Genomic DNA, 12,751 nt, shown 5'->3' with positions numbered 1-12,751 from the left:
ATCAAACACCTGTTATGTCTGGCGAGGTTGAGGGCGTCTCGTACACGATAACGGTAATGTGAGTGAGCAAGAGTTATACTACCGGAGCTAAGTGTGAAGGAGTAACGGATGATACAGTGAGGCACACACGATTGTACTGTACCACCTCAGTGAACATGTAGGTGCCAAGGAACGCGGAATTGTAGCGTATACTTACATTATTGATTTCCATGATCATCTTCTTTTGGATGAGTGCTTTTTCACACTAATGAGGAACTCGGGAACACTATATACAACAGAGGGAATGGCAACGGAGACAAGCCTGTGGCCTTCTTGTGCTGCTCCTTGCTGGCGTTCCGGTGGCCTTGGAAGGTCCCCCTGGAACCTCACACATCATTGACTACCACACTCTTTAAAACCATTCATGCAGTTAGACGTGAAGTGGCAGTTCCCTACAATTGTACACAGTGGTTATATATGTCCTCGTGTGCATGTGTGTGTGTGTGTGTGTATGTTGTTTGGAGACAATAAATTCTGCATGGAGAAAGAGTATTGGCTATCTATTTTCATTTATTCATTCATTTTTTTCTTGTCTGTATCTGGTTGATACAAACCGTGGTGACGTAGCGCGCTCCCAGACTAAACTACGAGCGTGAACTGCGCGAGACTCACCAGCCAGCCCCGAGGGAGTGTGTCAGTGGGACAACCTCAGGATGGATCCGTGCTATTATGCGGGTTTCATTCTCGTTTGTTGCCTTGCAGAGATGGAAGTGAACAATCATCCAAGGTACGTGTCACTACACTTCCCGTCCTTTAAGAAGTAGTGACACCCGGCCACAATCTCAGAATTTCTTTGGTCTAGGGCCCTAGGCATTTACATTTCTTTCTTTTCAACTTTCAGTAAAGTTTACATAGGTGTCGGTGAGCAATGTTTCCGATCATTACCAGCATACAACAAGAAAGATTAATGGGTTGGCTCTGATAACTAGTTTTTCACGAAGGTTTAATAAGCTGTATGATATCGAACTCAAATTCTATACTTTTTAAACGTTGAATAAAGAAAGGTTCTGTTTTAAAAATATCAATGATATCATTGATATTTTAAAATAGAACCTTTCTTTATTCAACGAGTCAATTATGTACTTAAACAAGAAATTAATACATATTACAGAATCTATAATGATACTAAAATAAGGTTTTAGTGCAGAATATAGCAAAAGGTAACTCGACCAGAAATCAGGAAAGTTACTATGACGCAGAGAAAATACTGCCAACTGGAATAAAAAAAGTAAAGATAAGATCACTGTTACAAAAAAACAGATATTGCAGAGAAGAAAATAAACGGAGTAAAAAAAATGGAGATTGATGATTCTGGACATAGCAGTTACAGCGCCTGATACGGTGCAGAATGTGATACAGATCCATCATCACTTCTACCAAAATACACTAAAACACAAGCAATTAGTGTTTGATAAGGTGCAAAGTGTTAATACAGATTTGTGATTGCTTCGACCAAAAGACATCGAAACACAGCTAATGAGTACTGATTCCTTCCTGACATTTAAATTGATGTCGAAACACTCACTCACTTATCCCCACTGTTGTCGTGCCTCGTGGCCAGCAACACATCAGGGATGCAATTAAGGTCACCCGGACTACGAACCGTTGGAAATTGCAGCAATAACAACAGAGACGAGGGAAAAAAATTATGTAAGACCTTGAATCTCTGAGAACACAAAATATGTTTATCTAATGATTAACCTTTAAACCTATTTCCGTTGCTGATGCGCCTCAGAACTTCCTGGAGGCAGGTTGAGGTGAGCCTGGACAGGTGTGGCTTGTAGGATGGAAGCCATGTCTGAAGAATGTTAAAAAAAAAAAAAAAAACGCAAGAAACTGAACAGTAAAAAAAGTTATGGGAGAGTTTTACCAAATATTTTCAGGACGCAATTTTACAAATTTTCTCGCCGTCAAACATTTGCGAGTTAATCACAAGTTCTCTTGTCATAATGAAATTGTCATAAAATCCCGTTTATCGAAGACAAGAACAAGACCAGAACAAAGGATGCAGTTCAGGTGAAGAGCCTCCCTGTGTGCTTGTATTTGTGTTATCAGCTTACTGAGTTCAGTAGTCACCAGCGATATTTTATTGTTAATCGGGACTCGGGAGTGCCAGGAGAGGAACTTCCTGACATGTTCCTTCGCATTTTCTGATCTTTCTGTTTTCTTATTTCTAGTGAATAAATCAGGCAAGTGTATTGTGGTGGTAAGAAACACAGGATGAAGCAGATCATCACTTCTTGTCCATTCCCGCTGAGGAAGAACTTTATATAAATAAAGATCTGCTTCATCACTTTAATAATCCACTTTGTTCTTTTTTTTATCAACCAGAATTTTTTATTATTCTTTTTTTCCTTCAATATGTCTATTTTTTATACCAGTATTTGTTCAATTGTGGACAACGATAGGCTGGGCTGCAGAGCGGGGCGTGTGCGGCACCCGGCAGAATGTAATTTATTATTGAGGCAAGTATAGTGTACCGCCTTGCTAACCTTGCTCTGATTCTTGTCCATTTGAGAGCTGTTGTAACCACAGGCCTCACCCGAAAGTTCCTTTTCACACTGGGGAAATACATTGGTGGAGTTATGCAATGTTCGGACTAAAAAAATAACATATTTCACGATAATGGGGCAATATCCAAGAGTTTTCACTCCAGCTGAGTTTCACAGTGAGTGCAGTTCAATATAATATTGCACATACATTATCATGGATGTTCTCAGCTCGTGTCTTGGCTGAAATTGTGATCAACTGCCCTAGTAGTAAAGTAGTAAGGGAGGAAGTATTATTATCATTAATATTATTGTTGTTACTGCTTTTGTTGTTGCTATGATAATTATATTATTATATAGTACTATTATTATTATTATTATTATTATTATTATTATTATTATCATTATTATTGTCATTATTATTATCATTATAAGTGTTGTTGTTGTTGTTGTTATCATAATTATTATTATCACCATTATTATTAGTAGTATTGTCATTATTGTGATGTTTTTTTATTATCAAAATAACAATAATTGCAATTATTATTATTATTTCTACTATTATTATTCTTAACATTATTATTATTATTATCATTAGTAGTAGTAGTAGTAGTAGTAATATATTAAAGTAATAGTTAGCAGCAGCAGCAAGAACAACAACAACAACAATAGTAATAATGATGATAAACAACAAAAACAATAGTTGAGCGTTGCACAAATGTCTTTTTATCCTCAAGTTCTGTCCTTCAAAGGGCGTCTTGGATCGAGAATGCTGGGAGAGGAGCGGGGTTAATCGTCGTCCGGTCCCTCGTGAGGGCCTGATGACATCAGAATTCCTTCTGACGTTCACCTCACCTGCTCAAGGACGGGACTGTACAGATGCCAAGTTTGCTATTCACGCGCAATGTTGCCAGTGGCTTTTAAGGGACTTTGCTTGTGCCATATTGTGATTGTTGCTTCTGATTACTGGCCAGAGGCATTAAGAACAGATTCAGTAGTATCCTTGCCAGAAAATGTTATTTCCTTGCTTGCTGTTTTTAATTTTCTTGTTGTTGGAATAGAGGAGCTGACTCCAAGCTCCTCTCTTTTCTCTCTCTTTTTAGTGGCATTTTTTATTCAAAAGTCAGGGAGTGCGAAGATGGACTCCACATCCGTGTCTCAGGACTGGCTGGATAGTTAACCATCAAGGCTTCCTGCGCCACGGGTGGCACAGAACACACTTCGGTGGAGTGCTGGGGTGGCTTCATCCTTACGCCATCTCTCTCTCTCTCTCTCTCTCTCTCTCTCATTAAGTGACCTCTAATTCACCTTTAATCAGGAACAAAGTCAGTTTCAATGACAGTCGTTATTAGCACTCAACATACATGAAACAGAGATCACAACCATAGTTATAGTGTGTGTGTGTGTGTGTGACGTGCTAGTATAGATGGTAATGTGGAGACTGACGCCACGAGAACAAGTAGCGGCGAGAGGACCCTCTCTCTCTCTCTCTCTCTCTCTCTCCTTCAACCTACCAGTTGTTTACCATCTGTCGGTTATCAAGCTGTGGCAGATTGAGGCGCCGCAGGAGGAGTTGGGGAGGCAAAATATGAAGACGAAAGAAAGTAGAAGATTTTATAAAAGTAAAGGGAATAAGAAAGCTATCTTTTTCATTTCCTGATAAGTAAATAGGACTCAGACAATAGAGAGAGAGAGAGAGAGAGAGAGAGAGAGAGAGAGAGAGAGAGAGAGAGAGAGACGCTTAATTTGCCAGACCTACTATAAAAAGGAAAACAATTATAGGTTATAAAAAGTCGGCTAATCGTGAGAGAGAGAGAGAGAGAGAGAGAGAGAGAGAGAGAGAGAGAGAGAGAGAGAGAGAATATCAGTAAGTACATTAATCTACTCAGGGTTTAAAGAAATGCGTTGCTTTAAGTCAAGGTTACATTTTTCAGTGAGCTATGATATCAAAAGTAATGTTCCTGACTCTCTCCTAACACAGGGATCGTATTCTATAAAGCCTCGGCATCTTACCTGAGCTCCGTTTAACATGTTCTGGTGAAGAAACTCGGAATATTCCATACGTTTTAATTTTTCTAGTGATAGTTGAACAGAGATTATACACTATCAATAGAGAAAAAAAAACACAAATAAATACAAATGAGAGGCATGGTAATGATTTCTATCCATATATGAATTTTAATTATATGGACCAAGAAACAACAAATCCACTGAAAGTAAACTTGTGTCTCTATATGAAACCAACGAAGCTTTAATTTTGCCTGATTCTTCTATACGTAATGACTGAAGGGAAAGAGTGCCTAAGGAAACTATGATCATATAATATAACATCGTTTCTGATTTACGTTTACAATCGGTTACGAAATGAGATACGAAGGTAAGAAATGAAAAGACAGGGAAAATGGAATAGGAATAATGGTGTTGATAAGAAATGATATACAAAGAAAGAAGGAAGCAAAAAACAGAAAGGAGTGAATGGAAGCGATGATGAAGATTCCAAATGAGATACAAAGGAAAGAAAAGAGAAAATGGAAGAGTGATAGGTATACGAAAATGAATACGAATGAAAAAAATAAATAAAAGGCAGGAACAAATGAATAGGAGTAATGGCGTAGGTACAACACTAAATGCGAAAGGTAGAAAGAATAATGGTATAGATGCGAAATCAAATACTGAGGAAAAACAATGGAAAGTGGAACCATGCGTGCTTTGGGGTCCGAAGGGTCTCCAAGCACACGGGTTTGAATCCTGTCCACGGTCCGAGTGTAGGTTGGGCTTCCTCACTCGGGGCAACGGTTTCCTAGCGGGTGGGCTTTGAGATAGGAGGAACCCCAAAAGTATCCCCTTTAGCCCAGAAATTCCCGTGAAAAGCCCACATGGTATAAATAAAAAATAAATAAAAAATAAGGGTGTAGGTACGAACTGAGAATGGAGGAGAGTGAAGCAAGGAACATGGGAGTAGGAATGATGGTGCAGAGAGGAACCCGAGCAGTCAGACAGACAGATGATGCGCTCTTAGAATTTTAGATTTACAGGCGAAGAGACGCGACTCCCGGCACGTCGCGATCGCTCCTTATTCACATTCACTCTGAGCAACAAGGAGCAACATTCACTGAGGGACGTCTCCTCACACCAACATTCACAAGGACAACGTTAACTAATTCACAACATTTACTAAAACATCCACTGACAGTAACATTCAAGGAGACACAGAAAGGGAAATGACATCCATATCAGAAAATTACAACTTTCATTTATTAATATCAAAGTTATTAACTTTTTTATTACGATATATATATATATATATATATATATATATATATATATATATATATATATATATATATATATACACTCGTGTATATATATATATATATATATATATATATATATATATATATATATATATATATATATATATATATATATATATATATATATATATATATATATATATATATATATATATATATATATATATATATATATATATATATATATATATATATATATATATATATATATATATATATATATATATATATATATATATATATATATATATATATATATATATATATATATATATATATATATATATATATATATATATATATATATATATATATATATATATTGTGTTATCAATTTTGTTACTTATGTTTCATGTACCACGCGTACTTTGGTTTTTGCCCATTTCCTGTAGCAGAGTGGAACGATACGCTTGGGGTTGAGGGGTGGGTGCACCTCATCCCCGCCAGGTTTGCTCGACGTGCCGTGCTGCGCTACGTTTAGGTGCTCCCCTTTCCCTTCCTTAGTACTTTCTCTTGTTCCGGATTGATGCAACACATCCTTCCCTGCACCACCTCAAGATCCCCACACGTCGCCTCCCACCTGGATAGAGGAACCTTGGAAAAAACTTTTCTCTCAGACGCATACCTTGTATAGTGTTATCATCTAATTACCTTAACATCAGGAAGGATAGCATCAATTGTTAGTGACACGTTTACGAAATTCATTGTAAGTTTGACTGTATATTTACTCTTATCAGTGTGGTATTAAACACACTATATTAGCAAAGCCAAGTAGGAAGGGGATGCCTCTTGGCTTTTATAAGACACCCTGGCCTTGGCAGCGCTCGTTTCCATGCCAAACATCCGAATCGCATGCCACGACTTGGGTTCCCTGGCTCCAATTCATCAGTGGTGTAAGTGATACCCCACCAAAGTTGCCTTATCAAGTGCTACCTGAAACTGACCTTTGTGGAAAAAGGATAGTCTTTCTGTCGTTGCAAGGAAAATGTTAAGAGGGAATTAAAAAGTAGGTCGGAAGACGACACTGGGAAGTTGCTTCGTCATTTGTACACCGGAACGGTCAGCTTCTGTTCCCATTGACTCGTGGCCTCTCAAGTGTGACAATGTATCACTTTTATTTTGCTCGCTTCACAGCAGAAGTTTTAAGCATATGATGATCATTCAATACAATGTCGACCCTTTTTTCTTCAACTTAGAAATGTAAACAAAGGTGCTAGAAAAAAAGGCTTTGTCCTATGATGCAATATTTATGAGTACATTTGCCTTGAAGAGGCAGCATAGGAGGTAATGCTGATATGATATAGATTGTGAGATATTATTCAGTGGGATCTTGGGACACGGAGATACAGTGTAATATATTCATGGGACGACACAAAACGCCCTCATTTACATGGGTCACCTACATCCGACTATTGTAATTTGATAGAAACACTCACGTTAACTGTCATGCTACTCACTCTTGGTAACGTGTGGTAGGCGTGGGTAGAATCAGATGCAACGCTCACTCTCCCAGGATCCAACACAGGAACGTGGCTCCTGCAATACATCCGGGTATCCTTAGAGTCCAATGGACTTCTACAGAAAGTTTTGAGCGTTAGTCGGAGTCCGCAATGGTAACACTTGAAACAGGCGTTATGATAGACTAGCCTGAGGGTGGGCTCCACGCGCTCCTGCGGGTATACGGGTTCCCCGCACCGGCCACACGGCGGGGTAAATAGCGAACACTTCACCCGTGGCTTGATCACTGCTTCAGTAGTCTGTAAGCTAAGGGTGGCCAGCTTATCCAGAATGGCCTGATCACTGGGAGTGACGGGCTGTCGCTCTGAGGCGACAGGCGTCTCTGTCTTCATACTGGTGCTGCGCATGAGAAAGGAGAACCTCTTCGTTGGCATGTTGGTGGTAGTGGATGTTTGCATCACTGTGTTTTCACTCTCTTGCTGAGAGTCCTTGCTGTTTGATTTGTTACAACTTTCATTACACTTCGGTTTATTCTCTACAATATGTATAATCTGGGTCTCGGCGGCCCTCTGCCTTGTGGAGTAGTGCTTGGTGTGGGCAGGAGTGCCGCCCATCCCCGGGGTGGGGACGGGCGAGGAGGGAGCGAGCGTACACATCCACAATGCCACGCACGAGGGAGCAGCCGTACTGCCGTCCGCCGCCAGCAACTGCTCACCCAAAACTGGCCTTCGCCTTCCAGACCCACGGCCGAGTGGGCCCCTCCAGCTACGGGGGAAAGGTAGAAGGGTGGGCTGGTCCTTGGAAGTTGTGCACCTCCCCATCATCGGCTTCAATGGACACAGTTCTCGTCTTCCCTCTCATTTTCGTCCCGACAGTAAGTAGAAACGTATTCATCCACAATGCTTTCCCTGCCGCTGGTGTTGCCACTACAACAGGTGTCGTTCATCCTAGAGACACGTGGTATCCACCTCACCACAGTGCACTCTTCTTCATTCATATCCAGACACAATGACAAATGTACCTACGTACTGCGTATATCATATTGCTCCTATAGATGGATGAAGCAACATAACACTTATTATTCACTCAGTTGTTTTTGTTCTCGTGCAGATTGCTTGAGTAGACTACTTGATTCATATCTCTCAAGTATCTTCTGAATTTAGCATCCGATTTTATACGTCTGACTAGTTGTGTTGAAACACCTCTGAACCCCTGCTAATGATGCTTCCTTCGGCGTCCATTCTTCACCAGCCGGAGACTGCGTGTGGTGTGGAATCCGGATGGATGCCGAGCCCTGATAGAACGAGAGTGGACAAGATTGTTACCACTTATGACTCATAATTTATTTGCAACTTTGAATCTCAGTAACCTTTGTCCTTTACAGGTTTCATTCCTCCACCAGTGAGCTTCATCCCCCCTTCGCCACCTACACGGGTTGCAAATAGGCACTATTACTGTGAACCACACAAGAAGCACCACACGATTTTTTGGGCGTCCCGGTGCGTGAAGGACAGACCACCCCCACCGCTATCTCTGTCACCACCATTACTATTAATGCTCACACTACTAATGCGTAGAAGATGAACAAACTAAGAGAAAGATATATCGAAAGATGAATAGGTATATGCAGATAGTTCAAGTAGGTTAGTAGAATGGTAAACACGCAGACTAACAAACAAATGCACAAGAAATAGATTGGTGAATAGATAGATTAATTGATTTATTAATAGACTGATAGATAACTAAACAGACAGGTACACAGACGGGTAGTTTAATTATTATTACTTTCTCGCACATACTCTGGCACGCCTCAGCCAAGCAGGGCACGAAGGACGCAGCGCCCACTCCTTTATTTCCTGTTTGTAGAAAGGTGGTGTTTTATTCAAGCCTCCTCACCTCCGCTAGAGAGGAAATTATTAACATATATGTATCTGTTTTTTCTTTGTCTCGCCACTTCTTGCACAGTATGATTTTCCTGACGTGGGATATATTGCGAGGCCACGAGAGAGAGAGAGAGAGAGAGAGAGAGAGAGAGAGAGAGAGAGAGAGGCCGACTTCTCGATTATTTTGATAAGAAACTGTGCACTTTCTAAACTCTCTATGCATGAATAAAGAAAATAACAATAGAAGATATACAAACAGGAAGTGGTTCCAGTAAAATGTAGAAACAGCACCAGCAATAAAAATAAAAACTACAGTTGTAGTAGAAACAGAAGTAGTAGTAGTAGTAGTAGTAGTAGTAGTAGTAGTAGTAGTAGTAGTAGTAGTAGTAGTAGCAGCAGCAGCCGCAGCAAAAGCAACAACAGCAGCAACATCGTCGTAAAACCAGCAACAACAGCAACACGAGTAACAATGAGAGTCGTGTAGGTAACAACAATAATGGACACATGAGAGAAAGAAAGAAAATTAGTACTAAGAAACTATTTATGGTAAAGCAATATACACATAGGTACTGTACACACCCGTTACTTGAAAATGCTACAGAGGAAGGATGCAGATTATCATTCCTTAACGACTGAAACACCAAGCTCCTCAACAGATAAAGCTAAAAACTACGCTGATTACACTTTTTATCCCTCCTGCGCTAGGAAAACAATAATAATAACGAAAAGTTTCAGCGTATCAATCCCATGCTGATCTTGTGAAATACCCTCATATTTTTCCCATTACAACCTTAGATGTCAGTGAGTTCCGTCAGTTACGTCACCACGCTGATGGCTGAGATAATATTGCACGTAGCGGTGTAAAGCCTTTGTGACATTTAGGCAGTGGGCAGCATTAAGAGGAACAAGGAGGATAGGAGGAACAAGACCTTGCAGAGAGAGAGAGAGAGAGAGAGAGAGAGAGAGAGAGAGAGAGAGGGAGAGGGAGAGAGGTGGGAGGGGTAAGATCGGTCAATAAATACAGTTACATATAAAGAAGTTAAAAATCACAACCTCTTTACCTGTTAGAAAAATGTTTAACCAAAAAAATTACCGCAGAGAGAGAGAGAGAGAGAGAGAGAGAGAGAGAGAACCCTGATTAGCAAGTTAATTCGTGTTCCCATCGCTCAGTGCATGTATTGCCACCACCTTCACTGCTCACCGCTGACCGCCTTAGGAGAAAGTAAGCTGTCTTTCATCACTCTCGTATATATGGTAATAGGTAATAGCGGGAGGGAACTGTCGTATACTCGCATATACCTGCCATTGCGTGTGTCTGTCATTGGATTGCACCATCACCACCGCTGCTTGCCAAATAACAGAAGGAAGCAACGAGTTCACTCCCCAGCCTTCCTTGCTTCCTCGACTGTCTTCTCTCTGTCTCGTCCCAAACTTCTTAACTATATCATAACTGGAAAATCCAGTCATCTTTTTTTTTTTCTTAGCTTAGAAGACGACAAGAAGACAACGACAACACGAGAGAGAGAGAGAGAGAGAGAGAGAGAGAGAGAGAGAGAGAGAGAGAGAGAGAGAGAGAGAGAGAGAGAGAGAGAGAGAGAGAGAGAGAGAGAGAGAGAGAGAGAGACACACACACACACACACACACACACACACACACACACACACACACACACACACACACACAGAGTAACAAAAAGAATTAAACAATACTTCAATGAAAGAAAAGTTGCGAGAGGGAAAGGAAAGCATTTCAAGATCCATTTATTACTAACTCAAGGTATAAGTGGTGAGAAAAGAGAAAGACTAGTGATTGTTCGAAGAAGGCATTGTAGCAGAGATCAAGAGACAAATGAGAGGCACGTAAACTTGATTCGTAGAGGGAAAAGAGAAAACACTGTGATGAGAACGTATTCGTTGCAGAAATTAAGGAAAAGCACAATAAATTTAGAATGTTAGTTTGGTAAGATTGAAAAGAAAATGATGGTGAGAGAAAGAGGCTATCATAACTTCAGATAAATGTCGTATTATTATTTTCTTGTTTATTTAATTTAGAACATCCAGAAAATAGGAATAATTTACAGTAGGTTAAGGACAGAATTGGTCGTGGACATGAATACTTAGAAATTTGGACATGTGCAAGAGACAGATGTGAACAAATGTGGAATTAACATTAAATTTTTCCTATATCTAAATGTTAAACAATATTGCATACAGAGAGATTTTATGAAGTTAAGCGTGCAGAGATTTCGGTATGTTTTACTCAGCTGCCCAGCCACCACTTCCCCGCCACAGCTGTTAACGGTGCACATATATATAGAGAGGCCTTATCCGTCCATGTATAGGGTATGCTTCACATGTTTTGTGGAGAAGTTCCACTCATACCGCATTTTCATAAGGGCTGGAATCGAAAACTTTTTGTCTTATCATTTCCTCTCCTCTGACCGACTGTCTTCAGCCTCTTTCTCATCGCCGCAATTTTGCATCTCTTGCTGTCTTCAACCAATATTTTCATGCCAACTGCTCTTCTGATCTTGTTAACTGCATACTTCCCCTCTTCCCACGGCTTCACTGCACAAGACTTTCTTCTTTCTCTCATTCCTCTTATGTCCACCTCTCTACCGTAAAGTTAACCTGTATTCCGAGTCATTTATCACTTTCTCAGGTAAACTCTGAAACTCCCTGGCTCTCTCTGTATTTTCACCTTCCTATGACTTAAATTCTTTCAATCGAGAGGTTTTAAGGCACTTATCCTTAGATTTTCGATTATTCTAATTGTTGTCCTTGGCTGATGCCCCTTTTACATGAAGATAGATAGACAGAAGATATATATATATATATATATATATATATATATATATATATATATATATATATATATATATATATATATATATATATATATATATATATATATATATATATATATATATATATATATATATATATATATATATATATATATATATATATATATATATATATATATATATATATATATCCAAAGCATATAAAATCTGCAGTCTCTATAGAGGTTTAGGATTTCTTGGAAGGCTGGATGGTGGTTTGTTTTTGTGACCTGTTGTATACAGTGACTGGACAGGTGAGATAACGCGACCGGTTCACAACAATCAACAACCATAAATTGAGTGACAGACTGAAGGAATGCTATAGGCAATAAACGAACAACATTAGGTTGGTTGAAATGAAGGAACAAAGTCAAAAGGACAACCAAAAACTGAATAATAGAGTGAAGGAATATGGCAAACATTGAACAGCCATGTATTGAATGATGGATTAAAGGAATGCTACAACAACAACAACAACAACAACAACAACAACAACAACAACAGCAGCAGCAATAACAACTATGACGAATACAAGAGAGAGAAAGTTGAGACTTCGAGCCTTAAGGAAACTGGTTGCGCAATAAGGGTTTTAGGAGAATAGGGCGGTGAGAGGTGAAAGTAAGTAGTGACGAAGTAGATATAGGGGAAGCACAATGGGTCACACGGAAGGAAGTTCGCAGTGAGGTCATAGAGCCGAAACCCTCCCCTTTAAATTCCGACAG

At 39.6% G+C, this 12,751-nt stretch overlaps 1 pseudogene; it reads right to left on the bottom strand.

Moving 5' to 3' along the window:
• The window catches only part of LOC123518351, a 13,359-nt pseudogene extending 5,098 nt beyond the window's left edge, over positions 1-8,261 (bottom strand).
• Positions 8,262-12,751: the final 4,490 nt, after the last annotated feature.

The sequence above is a fragment of the Portunus trituberculatus genome, chromosome 43, assembly GCF_017591435.1.
Source record: "Portunus trituberculatus isolate SZX2019 chromosome 43, ASM1759143v1, whole genome shotgun sequence".
Lineage (NCBI taxonomy): Eukaryota > Metazoa > Arthropoda > Malacostraca > Decapoda > Portunidae > Portunus > Portunus trituberculatus.
Note: the sequence above shows the minus strand (reverse complement) of the source record. Positions and strands in the feature narration are given on the sequence as shown.